This window comes from Pleurodeles waltl, chromosome 7 (genome assembly GCF_031143425.1).
Source record: "Pleurodeles waltl isolate 20211129_DDA chromosome 7, aPleWal1.hap1.20221129, whole genome shotgun sequence".
Classification (NCBI taxonomy): domain Eukaryota; kingdom Metazoa; phylum Chordata; class Amphibia; order Caudata; family Salamandridae; genus Pleurodeles; species Pleurodeles waltl.
The window spans coordinates 198,750,930-198,764,574 of NC_090446.1; the positions used below are offsets into that span (position 1 = coordinate 198,750,930).

General features: G+C 46.4%; 1 protein-coding gene across 3 annotated transcripts in view; it reads right to left on the reverse strand.

Moving 5' to 3' along the window:
- LOC138303966 (thyrotropin-releasing hormone receptor-like) overlaps positions 1 to 13,645 on the reverse strand; it is a 562,233-nt gene that overhangs the window by 45,091 nt on the left and 503,497 nt on the right. For 2 of the 3 annotated variants that reach the window (XR_011205472.1, XR_011205473.1), the window contains exon 1: positions 11,356 to 11,812. The exons of the other annotated variant lie outside the window; for it this stretch is intronic. The gene's annotated coding sequence lies outside the window, so the exon portion shown is untranslated. Of the gene's footprint in view, positions 1 to 11,355; positions 11,813 to 13,645 lie in introns of those variants that run through there. 3 annotated transcript variants of the gene reach the window in all.

The following is a 13,645-nucleotide window of genomic DNA, read 5'->3' on the forward strand; positions in this document are numbered from 1 at the left end:
AAAACGACAAAAATCCGACATACACAAGTCAAGTTATGAATTTTGAAAGATTAAACTCAAAAATAGCGCTTAGAAACAAAAATGCTTCGATGAGATGTTAACACAGCGTCGTGACGGGGTCGTTCCCAACAAGCCGACACCAGCGGCATCGGACACGGAGTCGTGTAGACCCCCCAAGTACAGTATCTTTGGTGAAGAGTGAAAACAAGCCGATGCGCGAAGTCGGGGATCGCGGCGCCTGTGCGAAACGTTGAATCCGTGCACTTCGAGCGGCGTCGGTCACGACGTGGTGCGGCGACTTCCACGGAGCCGCGGACTTCAGCGGGGCTGCTGCGGCGTCGGGCCTGCGAAGAGCGTCGCGTTCCAGCAAAGGTCACGGCGTCGGGTGCAGGCGGTGTTACCAGATTCAGCAGCGGCGTCGGTCCGGAGTCGTCCGAAGTCGATTTCCTTGGATTTCCACCAGCTTTTCTTTCAAGGGCCCAGGGACTGGATAGGGCACCACTGGTCAGAACAGGAGTCTCTCCAGAGACTCCAGGTGCTGGCAGAGAGAAGTCTTTGCTGTCCCTGAGACTTCCAACAACAGGAGGCAAGCTCTAAATCAAGCCCTTGGAGACTTCTTCACAAGATGGAAGGTACACAAAGTCCAGTCTTTGCCCTCTTACTCTGGCAGAAGCAGCACTGCAGGAAAGCTCCACAAAGCACAGTCACAGGCAGGGCAGCACTTCTTCCTCCTCAGCTATCAGCTCTTCTCCAGGCAGAGGTTCCTCTTGGTTCCAGAAGTGTTTCTAAAGTCTGTAGATTTGGGTGCCCTTCTTATACCCATTTTAGTCTTTGAAGTCACCTTTCTTCAAAGGGGACTCACACCTACTTGTGAAATCCTGCCTTGCCCAGGCAAGGCCTCAGACACACACCAGGGGGTTGGAGCCGGCATTGTCAGAGGCAGGCACAGTCCTTTCAGATGAGAGTGACCACTCTACCCCTCCCTCCTAGCAGAGATGGCTAATCAGGAAATGCAGGTTACACCCCAGCCCCCTTTGTGTCACTGTCTAGTGCGAGGTGAAAAACAACCCAACTGTCAAACTGACCCAGACAGGGAATCCACAAACAAGGCAGAGTCACAGAATGGCTTAAGCAAGAAAATGCTCACTTTCTAAAAGTGGCATTTTTAAACGCACAATCTTAAAATCAACTTTACTAAAAGATGTATTTTTTAATTGTGAGTTCAGGGACCCCAAACTCCACATGTCCATCTACTCTCTAGGGGAATCTACACTTTAATCATATTTAAAGGTAGCCCCCATATTATCCTATGAGAGAGACAAGCTTTGCAACAGTGACAAAACCAAATTGGCAGTATTTCACTATCAGGACATATAAAGCACATTACTATATGTCCTACCTTATCCATACACTGCACCCTGCCCTTGGGGCTACCTAGGGCCTACCTTAGGGGTGCCTTACATGTAAGAAAAGGGAAGGTTTAGGCCTGGCAAGTGGGTACACTTGCCAAGTCGAATTTACAGTGTAAAAATACACTTACAGACACTGCAGTGGCAGGTCTGAGACATGATTACAGGGTTACTTGTGTGGGTGGCACAACCAGTGCTGCAGGCCCACTAGTAACATTTGATTTACAGGCCCTGGGCACCTCTAGTGCACTTTACTAGGGACTTAACAGTAAAACAAATATGCCAATCATGGAGAACCAATTACGTACACATTTTAAACAGGAGCACTTGCACTTTAGCACTGGTTAGCAGTGGTAAAGTGCCCAGAGTAACAAAAACAGTAAAATTAGAGTCCAGCACACATCAACAACCTGGGGAACAGAGGCAAAAAGTTAAGGGAGACCATGCCAAGGGTGAAAAGTCTAACACCTACGCATTAGGAAAATTAATTATAAAACAGTATGTGCAATCTATCAAATTACACCATGTGTACCGCCTGTTGAACCCAGGAAAACACCAGAAACACAGGTGTGAATACTAGTATAAGGCACCACCTACAAGACAAGGAAAATTCAAAAAATACTTTAAACACATAGCAAATGTGCACCATAAACTACAATGTGTCAGGCTCCCAAGCAGAATAGTTGTATTCTGATACTTACAACAGGTTGCAAAACTAGACCCTGTAGCATCACACGAGGGGACTTCCATCTACAAGCCCAGGTAAACAAATCCACCAAGATTAAAATATTAAAATTGCTAAACCGTCATACAACATAAAATCTAGAAAATCGCTGCCTCCATTGCATCATACTCATACCTTTTAAATGTGGGACCGTTAGCACCTGTCTCCATCCGTATCCACTCAACACATGCGAGTGAGGATCAGACATCGCTGGCCTTCCCGGTGAGTTTAAATAAGGAAGTGAAAGGTCATGTAACCATTCCAGTCACTATGGCGGCCATCCTAAACTGGTAAAAATGCCTAACTAATTCCCAGAGTTTGGAGACTGTTGTAATTACGGTAAGTATATTGTTGTGGACCTCAGGAAGTTAGTACATAAAATATCCATCTAGGCCATCAGCTCACTCCATGCTAGTAACATACACACGCTGTCTGTCTCCCTATTACAGAGCATTCAGGTAGACACATGTTACATGACCAATGCAATAACTGTGGCGGCCATCTTTAAATGTAGTAATGGCCCATCTTAATGCTCTCCAATAGTAAATCTACTTTCACAACCCTGCTGTAGGTAGCCCAGAGTCTACCCCAGAGTCGAGCCCAGAGTCTAGGTTATACATAGAACAGAATGGAAAGATTGACCCAACCAATTATTCTCAGAGCATTATTAGCCAGCCATCACAACAACCAATACAACTAAATGTAAGAAGTGAAAATACAGATAAAAGGACTCACGGACGTCATACCAACCATAAGAAAGAAAAGAACACAATAGGAAACCCTGACCACAGCCTCTCTAGTAGTACTGCTAGATATCAATTCATTGTCCACAATTGCAGGTACAGAACCATGAAAGGTGTTTAAGATCCATAGCCCTCTATGTGGAATACATCACATCAACTGTTCCATTTAAGGTAGTCTATCTATGACTTTGCCAGTATTTGCCATTCCACCAGTTGATTCAGACCCTTTTCAGCTGTATCTGCAAGCCAAGTCTACCGGTTCGCTTTAATGGTCAACAGGTGGTCCACATTTACGTGTCTTTTCGAGGGTTTTATAACATCAAGTACAAACCAGTGCATATCATTGGGGGCATGTTTCATAAGATTTTAATATTCAACCATGGGAATATTCACAACATTACACTGTATTTGTGACTGATGTTGGATAATCCACTTTCTTACCTCCTGAGTTGTTTTACCAATGTAAAACAAAGAACATGGGCATTGAATACCATAAATAACATTTTTAGAAAATGTTTCAGCTGCCAAGTGTTCTCATTTAGACAACATGTTTTTACAATTTTAGTGGAAGCACATTCACTGTAAGTCCCACACAAGTAATGTCCAACCCTTGGTGTTAGCCCCCAGATGTTGCTCAGTGTGCATGCTTCTGGTTCAATGCAGGCCCTCATTAGACTGTCTCTCAAGGGTGTATAGGCCTATATACAGCTCACCTAAAACCTAAAAAAATATTAGATTGGTATCATACTCCAGGGTTCATTTTAAGTTTGTATTTTGATTATTAATCCATTTTGTGAGCTGTACATAGGCCTATATTCTAAACCCACTGCCAGAAATACTCTTCTGAGAAATGAGCCATCATCCCAGGAATATAAGGGTCAATTTACAGTTTGTCAATACTTAGAGATTAAAGTAATTGCAACAAGAAATACAACTATTCTTTGGAAGCCAAGACTCTAATGTCTAATGAGACTACTGGATTTTGAGCAGCAGAATCGCCTAACTAAGTCTAACCCACTGCAGGTGACACCTGTCACTCCAATCCAGGTTTTGCTCTGGCTAACCAGCAGTGTCTCATCTCTACCCGAGGGCAAGGATGACTGGGCAGCCGAACGTATGACATAATTGGTTTCCCATGGAAGCTGTGGTCACTCAGGTCTCTTCCGTTTCTCTCAGTTACATTAGTCTCATATATACAATGACAAACAGAGGCAGTATATGTTTCAATAATGATTTTAATAAAGCAACTGCATCTTAGATAGCAAAGCATGAGCTGCAATAACCAGGACGACACAGCATGACAGTATTAAAATTGTGACAAGGAAAGTGAAGCATAAGAATAACGCTACCATATTGACACTATAGTCAGTAGACTAATTCCTACCTAAGTTTCATAGAGCACAGTGTGTTAAGCTCTAAATCTGCCCTTCAGGTTCCCCTGGAAAGACATCATCCCCCATACGTGAGCAAAGGCATGTAGTATGCGTTAGCATCTGTAGTGAAGCATTTAGCATACGGTCGTAGTTCTCTGGCTGGAATCTCCCTCTTTTTAATTTCATTTGACTCTCAACAAAAAGTAGTTACACAATTCATACAATAGTGCACAGCTTTCTATTTGACCTGGAGTAAGGTAGTCAATTATAATACCAGGCATGTTTCAGGGATCTTTTAACCAGTTTATATGGATAGCTTCTTTTAATCTAACGTGTAAGGGACAGGGAAGTGTATTTATAATAAAACAGTTAATGTTCTGATAAAATGTCCCTGCATAAAGGTGTTCAGCAAGACTCCTTAATTTCGAAGATCGTGGCATATCCTACGACTCACAAGGGCAAAGCAAGCCCTTGTCTATGAGTGTGTTACCATCACCACCTTCCTGGACCTCAACCTGACCATCCAGGTGGCGAGCCAAGAGTACCTGCCACTAAAGTTCAAACTGCAAGCAGGCAACCCTCATGCCATGGTCTGTCCTGTACAAATGAAGGTTATGTACCACAACAAGTCACAAATATTTCATGGTCCATACAGTGCTGCCCTGGAGTGAGACTTTGGAAAGAGATAGAATATGCTCCCTTGTAATCATCCATCAAGCTTGGGATTAATATAGAGCAAACTATAACATCCTTATCCCACAGACATTCTTAATCACCCCACCAGGATGTGCTGGAATATGCTGATGAGCCACAGTTGAACTTTCATGCTGGACACAGACTAGCAGGTGGATTGCATAGCATTTTTTGTTTTCTTCTGCAAAAACATGCACAAGAGGCGTTAGTTCACCAGAGCTCTGGTTTCCCCCAGGGGAAAGCCCCTACTTTTTATGATAACTGTTACTAATGTGTATGCTTGAGTTTGTGACACTTTGGCGCAGATGGGAGGTCGGATGAAATGGGATCCACTGGCAGGTTTGGTTGTGGTCAGGTTAACTCCAATTTGAATAAAGGTGAAGTGACACATCCCCATTTCATGACCTGCAATGTTAGGTCTCAACAACCCCCAAAAGATCAGACAGGTCTTTTTATATTTAGACAGGCAGCATATAGATATAGGGGGTCATTACAACCCTGGCGGATGGTGTTAAAGCGGCGGTAAGACCGCCAACAGGCTGGCGGTCTTTTTTTTGGTATTATGACCATGGCGGTTACTGCCATGGTCATCCGCCGCTTCTCCGTTCCGCCCGCTAAGGCGGAAACGACCGCTGGGCTGGAGACCTGGGTCTCCAGCCCGGCGGCCGTCACAATACCGCCGCCGGTATTTTGACCCGGCTTACCGCCGTGGATTTCCAGCGGTAGGAACCGCCATGAAATCCATGGCGGTAAGCACTATCAGTGCCAGGGAATTCCTTCCCTGGCACTGATAGGGGTCTCAACCCCACCCCCCTCCCCCACCCCGACTCCCTCCCCTACACCCCCCACCACCCCTGCCACCCCCCAAAGGTGGCAGGGCCCCCCTCCCTACCCCGACCCCCAACATCACATAACTCACACACACACGACATGCACGCAGGCACCACCAACACACACACGCACACACACTGACATAAATGCCTACATCCACACACTCAGTCAGACACGCACACCCATACACAGACATACATGCACACATCCATACAGACATACATACAGACATACTCGCACTCATTCCCAAAACACGCCACACACCTGAAAGCATACATGCACTCACACACCCCCTCTACATACACAGACGCACACCCCCATGCACCCACACAACACACAACACCCCCCACCCCCCTCCCCTAACGGACGATCGACTTACCTGTTCCGTCGATCCTCCGGGAGGGGACGGGAGCCATGGGGGCTGCTCCGCCGACACCACACCGCCAACAGAACACCGCCGCGCAGAATCACAGGACGTGATTATCTGGGCGGTGTTCTGTTGGCGTGGCGGTGGAGGATGAGCAACCTCCACTTCCCCGCCGCCCGCCAGTATTGCTGTTGGCGGCTCTCCATCGGAAAAAGGACGGAGATCAGCCAACGGTCATAATACGCAGAGCGGCAAACCGCCACTACTGGCGGTCTTCCACACGGCGGTCTCTCGGTGGTCTTGTTAAAAGACTGCCGAGGTTGTAATGACCCCCAGCGTCTTTCTTCAAGAAATGCACATAGTGGGATGGAGAAGGTCTGGTAAGTCCACACTCTAAATAAGACAAATTCCTCATGCTAGCTTATCAAGAGCAAAACACATATACAAATATTTGTGGCCAGGGTATTTAATGAAGCGGAACACCAGAGCATGACTCTGGTGGCTCAATCACATGGACAATGGGCAAACTCAGCAATCACCTGTAGGAAAGTACCATCTTGCCTGGCATGTTACCCCCATTTTTCACTGTATATATGTTGTTTTAGTTGTATGTGTCACTGGGACCCTGTTCACCAGGGCCCCAGTAGTCATAAGTGTGCCTGAATGTGTTACCTGTGTAGTGACTAACTGTCTCACTGAGGCTCTGCTAATCAGAACCTCAGTGGTTATGCTCTCTCATTTCTTTCAAATTGTCACTAACAGGCTAGTGACCAATTTTACCAATTTACATTGGCTTACTGGAACACCCTTATAATTCCCTAGTATATGGTACTGAGGTACCCAGGGTATTGGGGTTCCAGGAGATCCTATGGGCTGCAGCATTTCTTTTGCCACCCATAGGGAGCTCTGACAATTCTTACACAGGCCTGCCACTGCAGCCTGAGTGAAATAACGTCCACGTTATTTCACAGCCATTTTACACTGCACTTAAGTAACTTATAAGTCACCTATATGTCTAACCTTTACCTGGTAAAGGTTAGGTGCAAAGTTACTTAGTGTGAGGGCACCCTGGCACTAGCCAAGGTGCCCCCACATTGTTCAGGGCCAATTCCCCGGACTTTGTGAGTGCGGGGACACCATTACACGCGTGCACTACATATAGGTCACTACCTATATGTAGCTTCACAATGGTAACTCCGAATATGGCCATGTAACATGTCTATGATCATGGAATTGCCCCCTCTATGCCATCCTGGCATAGTTGGCACAATCCCATGATCCCAGTGGTCTGTAGCACAGACCCTGGTACTGCCAAACTACCTTTCCTAGGGTTTCACTGCAGCTGCTGCCAACCCCTCAGACAGGCATCTGCCCTCCTGGGGTCCAGCCAGGCCTGGCCCAGGATGGCAGAACAAAGAACTTCCTCTGAGAGAGGGTGTTACACCCTCTCCCTTTGGAAAATGGTGTGAAGGCAGGGGAGGAGTAGCCTCCCCCAGCCTCTGGAAATGCTTTCTTGGGCACAGATGTGCCCAATTCTGCATAAGCCAGTCTACACCGGTTCAGGGGACCCCTTAGCCCTGCTCTGGCGCGAAACTGGACAAAGGAAAGGGGAGTGACCACTCCCCTGACCTGCACCTCCCCTCGGAGGTGTCCAGAGCTCCTCCAGTGTGCTCCAGACCTCTGCCATCTTGGAAACAGAAGTGCTGCTGGCACACTGGACTGCTCTGAGTGGCCAGTGCCACCAGGTGATGTCAGAGACTCCTTCTGATAGGCTCCTTCAGGTGTTAGTAGCCTATCCTCTCTCCTAGGTAGCCAAACCCTCTTTTCTGGCTATTTAGGGTCTCTGTCTCTGGGGAAACTTTAGATAACGAATGCAAGAGCTTATCCGAGTTCCTCTGCATCTCTCTCTTCACCTTCTGCCAAGGAATCGACTGCTGACCGTGCTGGAAGCCTGCAAAGCTGCAACATAGTAGCTAATACGACTACTGCAACTCTGTAACGCTGATCCTGCCGCCTTCTCGACTGTTTTCCTGGTGGTGCATGCTGTGGGGGTAGTCTGCCTCCTCTCTGCACTAGAAGCTCCGAAGAAATCTCCCGTGGGTCGACGGAATCTTCCCCCTGCAACCGCAGGCACCAAAAAGCTGCATTACCGGTCCCTTGGGTCTCCTCTCAGCACGACGAGCGAGGTCCCTCGAATCCAGCAACTCTGTCCAAGTGGCCCCCACAGTCCAGTGACTCTTCAGTCCAAGTTTGGTGGAGGTAAGTCCTTGCCTCACCTCGCCAGACTGCATTGCTGGGAACCGCGACTTTTGCAGTTACTCCGGCCTCCGTGCACTTCCGGCGGAAATCCTTTGTGCACAGTCCAGCCTGGGTCCACGGCACTCTAACCTGCATTGCACGACCTCCTAAGTTGTTCTCCGGCGACGTGGGACTTCTTTGTGCGACTTTGGGTGAGCACTGTTTCATGCATCCTCGTAGTGCCTATTTCTGGCACTTCTCTGGGTGCTACCTGCTGCTGAGAGGTCTTCTTTTTTTGCTCGATGTCCCTTCTCTCTCCTGACGCAATTTGCTACATCCTGGTCCTTCCTGGGCCACAGCAGCATCCAAAAACACTTACCGCACGATTTGCAGCTAGCAAGGCTTGTTGGCGGTCTTTCGGCGGGAAAACACTTCTGCACGACTTTCCAAAGCGAGAGAGATCCGTCCACCAAAGGAGAAGTCTCTAGCCCTTTTCGTTCCTGCAGAAACCCCAGCTTCTTCTGTCCAGAAGAAGCTTCTTTGCACCCGCAGCTGGCATTTCCTGGGCATCTGCCCATCTCCGACTTGCTTGTGACTTTTGGACTTGGTCCCCTTGTTCCACAGGTACCCAAGATTGGAAATCCATTGTTGTTGCATTGTTGGTTTGTGTCTTTCCTGCATTATTCCTCTAACACGACTTCTTTGTCCTTAGGGGAACTTTAGTGCACTTTGCACTCACTTTTCAGGGTCTTGGGGAGGGTTATTTTTCTAACTCTCACTATTTTCTAATAGTCCCAGCGACCCTCTACAAGGTCACATAGGTTTGGGGTCCATTCGTGGTTCGCATTCCACTTTTGGAGTATATGGTTTGTGTTGCCCCTATCCCTATGTGTCCCCATTGCATCCTATTGTAACTATACATTGTTTGCACTGTTTTCTAAGACTATACTGCATATTTTTGGTATTGTGTATATATATCTTGTGTATATTTCCTATCCTCTCACTGAGGGTACACTCTAAGATACTTTGGCATATTGTCATAAAAATAAAGTACCTTTATTTTTAGTATAACTGTGTATTGTGTTTTCTTATGATATTGTGCATATGACACTAAGTGGTACTGTAGTAGCTTCACACGTCTCCTAGTTCAGCCTAAGCTGCTCTGCTAAGCTACCATTATCTATCAGCCTAAGCTGCTAGACACCCTATACACTAATAAGGGATAACTGGGCCTGGTGCAAGGTGCAAGTACCCCTTGGTACTCACTACAAGCCAGTCCAGCCTCCTACATCACCCTACTACAAAGCAACATTAAACAAACATTACAGGAGATGGAGAAGATACTGGTGAAATTTGTTAAATACTTCTCTATATTGTATACCTCATGCACATGGAACACCCCTACTGATTACATTCCTTGCTTCCACTGTATAACTTTAGCAAATCTTAAATGCCCAAGAAGACAACTCTTGGATGCACCTCTCTCTTTGGACAAGATTTCTGCCGCGATCTATGGCCTGCTAACATGAAAGGCAGCTGGTAGTGGTAGATTCTGAGTGAAATTCTATAAAGCCTACCCACACCAACCGGCTCCCAAGCTTCGGAGAGTAAATATTGAGGTGCTCATTCTAATAGTACCTGGCAAAGCTGCTGACCACTTTGATTATTATTGCCCCTTGTCCTTAATAAAGGTGGACACTAGAATCTTGGCCAGGATGCTAGCCAATCACCTGATCCTTTTTCTCCCAGAAATCGTTATCCCAGATGGGACTGGATTTATTCCTGGCAGATTCACCTCTCGCAGCCTCTGTAGTTTATTTGCGCTCATGCACCAGTTAAACCTGCAACTGAATGTTGTAAAGGTCTTCCTAGATGCCACAAAGGTGGTTGACTCCTTGGAGGGGGGCAATTCTGTTTGCTGTTCTTACTAGGATTGCTTTCCTAATGGATACATCATCTGGGTAAAACTGCAATACACAGTCTAAACTGCTAGGGTGCGGCTAAACAGCCTCTTCCCTGACCTCATACAACCAAGCAGGGGCACCCTACATGGCTGCCTCCTCTCTTTACAGCTCTACACCTTCACTTCTGAACCCCTGGTGTAAAAGTTCACCCCTTGAAACCTTCTCATATCATTACAAGCTGATAATATCAACCTATACTTTTGTGATCTGGCCAATGTACTGGGACCAGTCATCAGTGAGTTCACAATATTTCAGACACTGTCAGGTATTACCAGGAATTCTCCTAAAGACCTTTGGCGGGAACCTGACCTTGGTCTACTTGAAGCCGGCGACAAAATCTTTGATTTAGACCCCTTCACATTTGTTCCAGTCCTTCGTATCCTACCTATTACATCGCGGGTCATGCACTTCATTATATAGACAAACTACTATCTCGTTATGGTGAGCTTGTGGAAAAAGCTTATGAACAATTCCTTTTTTCCCCCTTTTTTTCCCCTTCTTTTCCTTTCCTTCTCTTTGTCTCGCTTCTTTTGCGCTATTCCTTCTTTTTTCTCCTCTTTCTCCTTTTGATTTCTTCCTCCCTTCTCTTCTCTTGGTTCCTTCTCTTCCTGCGCTCTCCCTCTTCCCCCTTTCCCCCTTGCCTTGCTTACTTTCCTTCTTTGTCATCTTCTCTCTTTCCTTCCTTCCTCTTTCCTTTTCTTTAGTATTTCATATTGTTGTTTTCTTTTTCTTGTACCTTTCCCCCTTCTCCTCTTTGCTCGCAATAAGGTTGAGGATGTCGACATTGAAAGAACTGAAAGTCTTATATAGCCCCCATTTTTCCCAAATACTTTTGTCTTGCCTTTTTTTCTTTTTTGTGGCTGAAAAAAAAAGGAATACCTGAATAGATCCTAACATACACCGCTGCACATTGGTATCACCTGCTGTCTCTCTTGGTTCTTACTGGTGCTAATCCGGTACTCCTGGGAGCCGACAATGCCATCATTGTTGCAGCCTTTCATTGTTGAACTGACCTGAGGGTATGGAAAATTAAAGCCGCAGGTCTGTTTCCTCCACCCAAAACCAGCTCTAGGGAGCAGAAAATCCAAAACCGTCGCCTCCCTTCGGCTTCTCCCTGGTTCCCGGTTCTTAGTTCCCCGCCGCGACGAGGATCCGGGCGAGGGAAATACTTCCCATCGCTCCTAGGACAGGACAGATGCAGGGAAGCAAACACCGCACCTCCCCATGGAGTCGCGTAACGCTGTCCTCGGTGCTCCGACCGCGCTGACACTCTTCAGCGCTTCAGCCCTCGGTGGAAGCCGAATACCCCGTCTTTTGCTGTTGTCCTTTTGCTGGCATATAAGAAGGGGGAATGCCCCGCTTAATTCGATCGGGCCACAAAGAGATCACTCTGCTGTTCCGCTTTCCGCCGCCATCCTGCGAACCCTTCAGGCTCCTAGCCACGGAGCATGACGGGAGCTCACGTGACCATCCGACCTCTTGTTACTACTTGCTACAGAGAGATTTCTCAGCAGAACAGGATATCTTTCAACATATATCCACCCTCCAACCAAACTCTGCTGAACTTCAGAGAACCAATCCGTAGAAGGTCGCTCTAATCCCCTGTTCATGCAGCATCAGCAACAGAAAGGTCAACATATCCCCACACAACAAACACCATCATGTCCTCAGGCAGTTCTATCGCTTCTGATAACATTTCTTATATGGCCCTGGTAGATAGCTCGCAACACAAAGAGAGGACTATATATCCTTTATTTGCATCTTACAGCAATCACGCCCATCCCAGGACAGTCATAAAGGACAATGATAAGGGCTCTGGGCAACCTTTGATTCCTTCAGGAGATGAAAGGGGCATGTTGCCAACTCCTGTAGCCACAACTCTTGATTGTACTACAATAGACAATCACGGTTCGGTATCTGACTTTGTATTTTCAAAGGCTGGAGCCGCTAAGGAACTAAATCCCGCCACTTCTAGTTCGAGCTGTGCTATTGCATTCAATTCGACTTGTGCAAGCTCAATGGAGGACTGGATGTGATAGATTTTAGCAGAGTTGCGGGCAACCAAGCTATCTTAGGAGGAGGCTCACAAGGAGGCTAGGGATCAGCTTAGTCAGCTAAACACCCATTTGACTCACTTATCCGCAAGGCTATCTCTGGTCAAACAGCGTGTATCGGACTTGGAGGATTTGGGAAATCAATCTGGGTCGACCATACCATGGATTCAATCAGAATTAGAAGAGCTTCAGATAAAGCTAGAGGATTTGTAAATAGATCAAGACACTCGAATCTTAGATTTACAGGGATCCCAGAGGATTTGGAGGCAACATCATCCGTCACCAAGATAGTTTCAGACCTTATACGCAATGCTATTCTCCCGAAGACCGTCAAGACGGATTTAGATCTTTCCATAATGCGAGCACATAGGGTACCCTTTGTACGCCCTACAAATCCAAAATATCCTCGTACTATTTTAGTTAACGTTGGGGATTCCAGGATTAAAGAGCAAATCATCTTACAGGCAATTAAAAAGAGGATCTTCAAGTCAGGAGATCTATTTAGCTTTAGCGTGTTCTTAGACATGTCAGCCTCAGTGGCCAAATGGCGACGTGAATTTGTGGGACTAATTGATGACTTCAAAAAGCTTGGGACACCGGCAGGGATCGTTCAATTAGCCAACCTGAAAGTTTTGAGTAATGGCAAAATGCATATTTTTCAACATGTGCAAGATGCCAAAGACTTTTTAACCTCCTTAAAATGATATTTAGAATGACATCTACCCACAAAGGGCAAGGAAATAAGCTATGTGGAGGGTGGGGAAATAGGTGGGATATATAACCCTATGCAGACATTATATACGCATCTTTATCTTCTTTAAGGGTATCTTGTAATAGGAGGAGACTTTAACGTTATTCCAAATACTCTGTGGGATTTCATCACCGAAGAACAAAGTACAAAATAAACCAAAAACTTCGCAACAAGTGACTGTTCTGCATTCTACCACGCAGACTGGGACTACTATGATTGCTCACAATGCCAGACTGGCTAGGAGGCAGATGTCAGGGGGACTATAACTGATAAGCAATGAAGACACTGCCGTGAATAAACCAGCAAATTATCTCCCAATGACACTTTATGACTAATAGATTTAGGGGCATATTTATACTCCGTTTGCGCCAAATTTGCGTCGTTTTTTTCGACGCAAATTCGGCGCAAAATTAACGCCATATTTATACTTTGGTGTTAGACGCGTCTAGCGCCAAAGTAGGAGTAAAGAGCGTCATTTTTTTGCGTGAACGCCTTCCT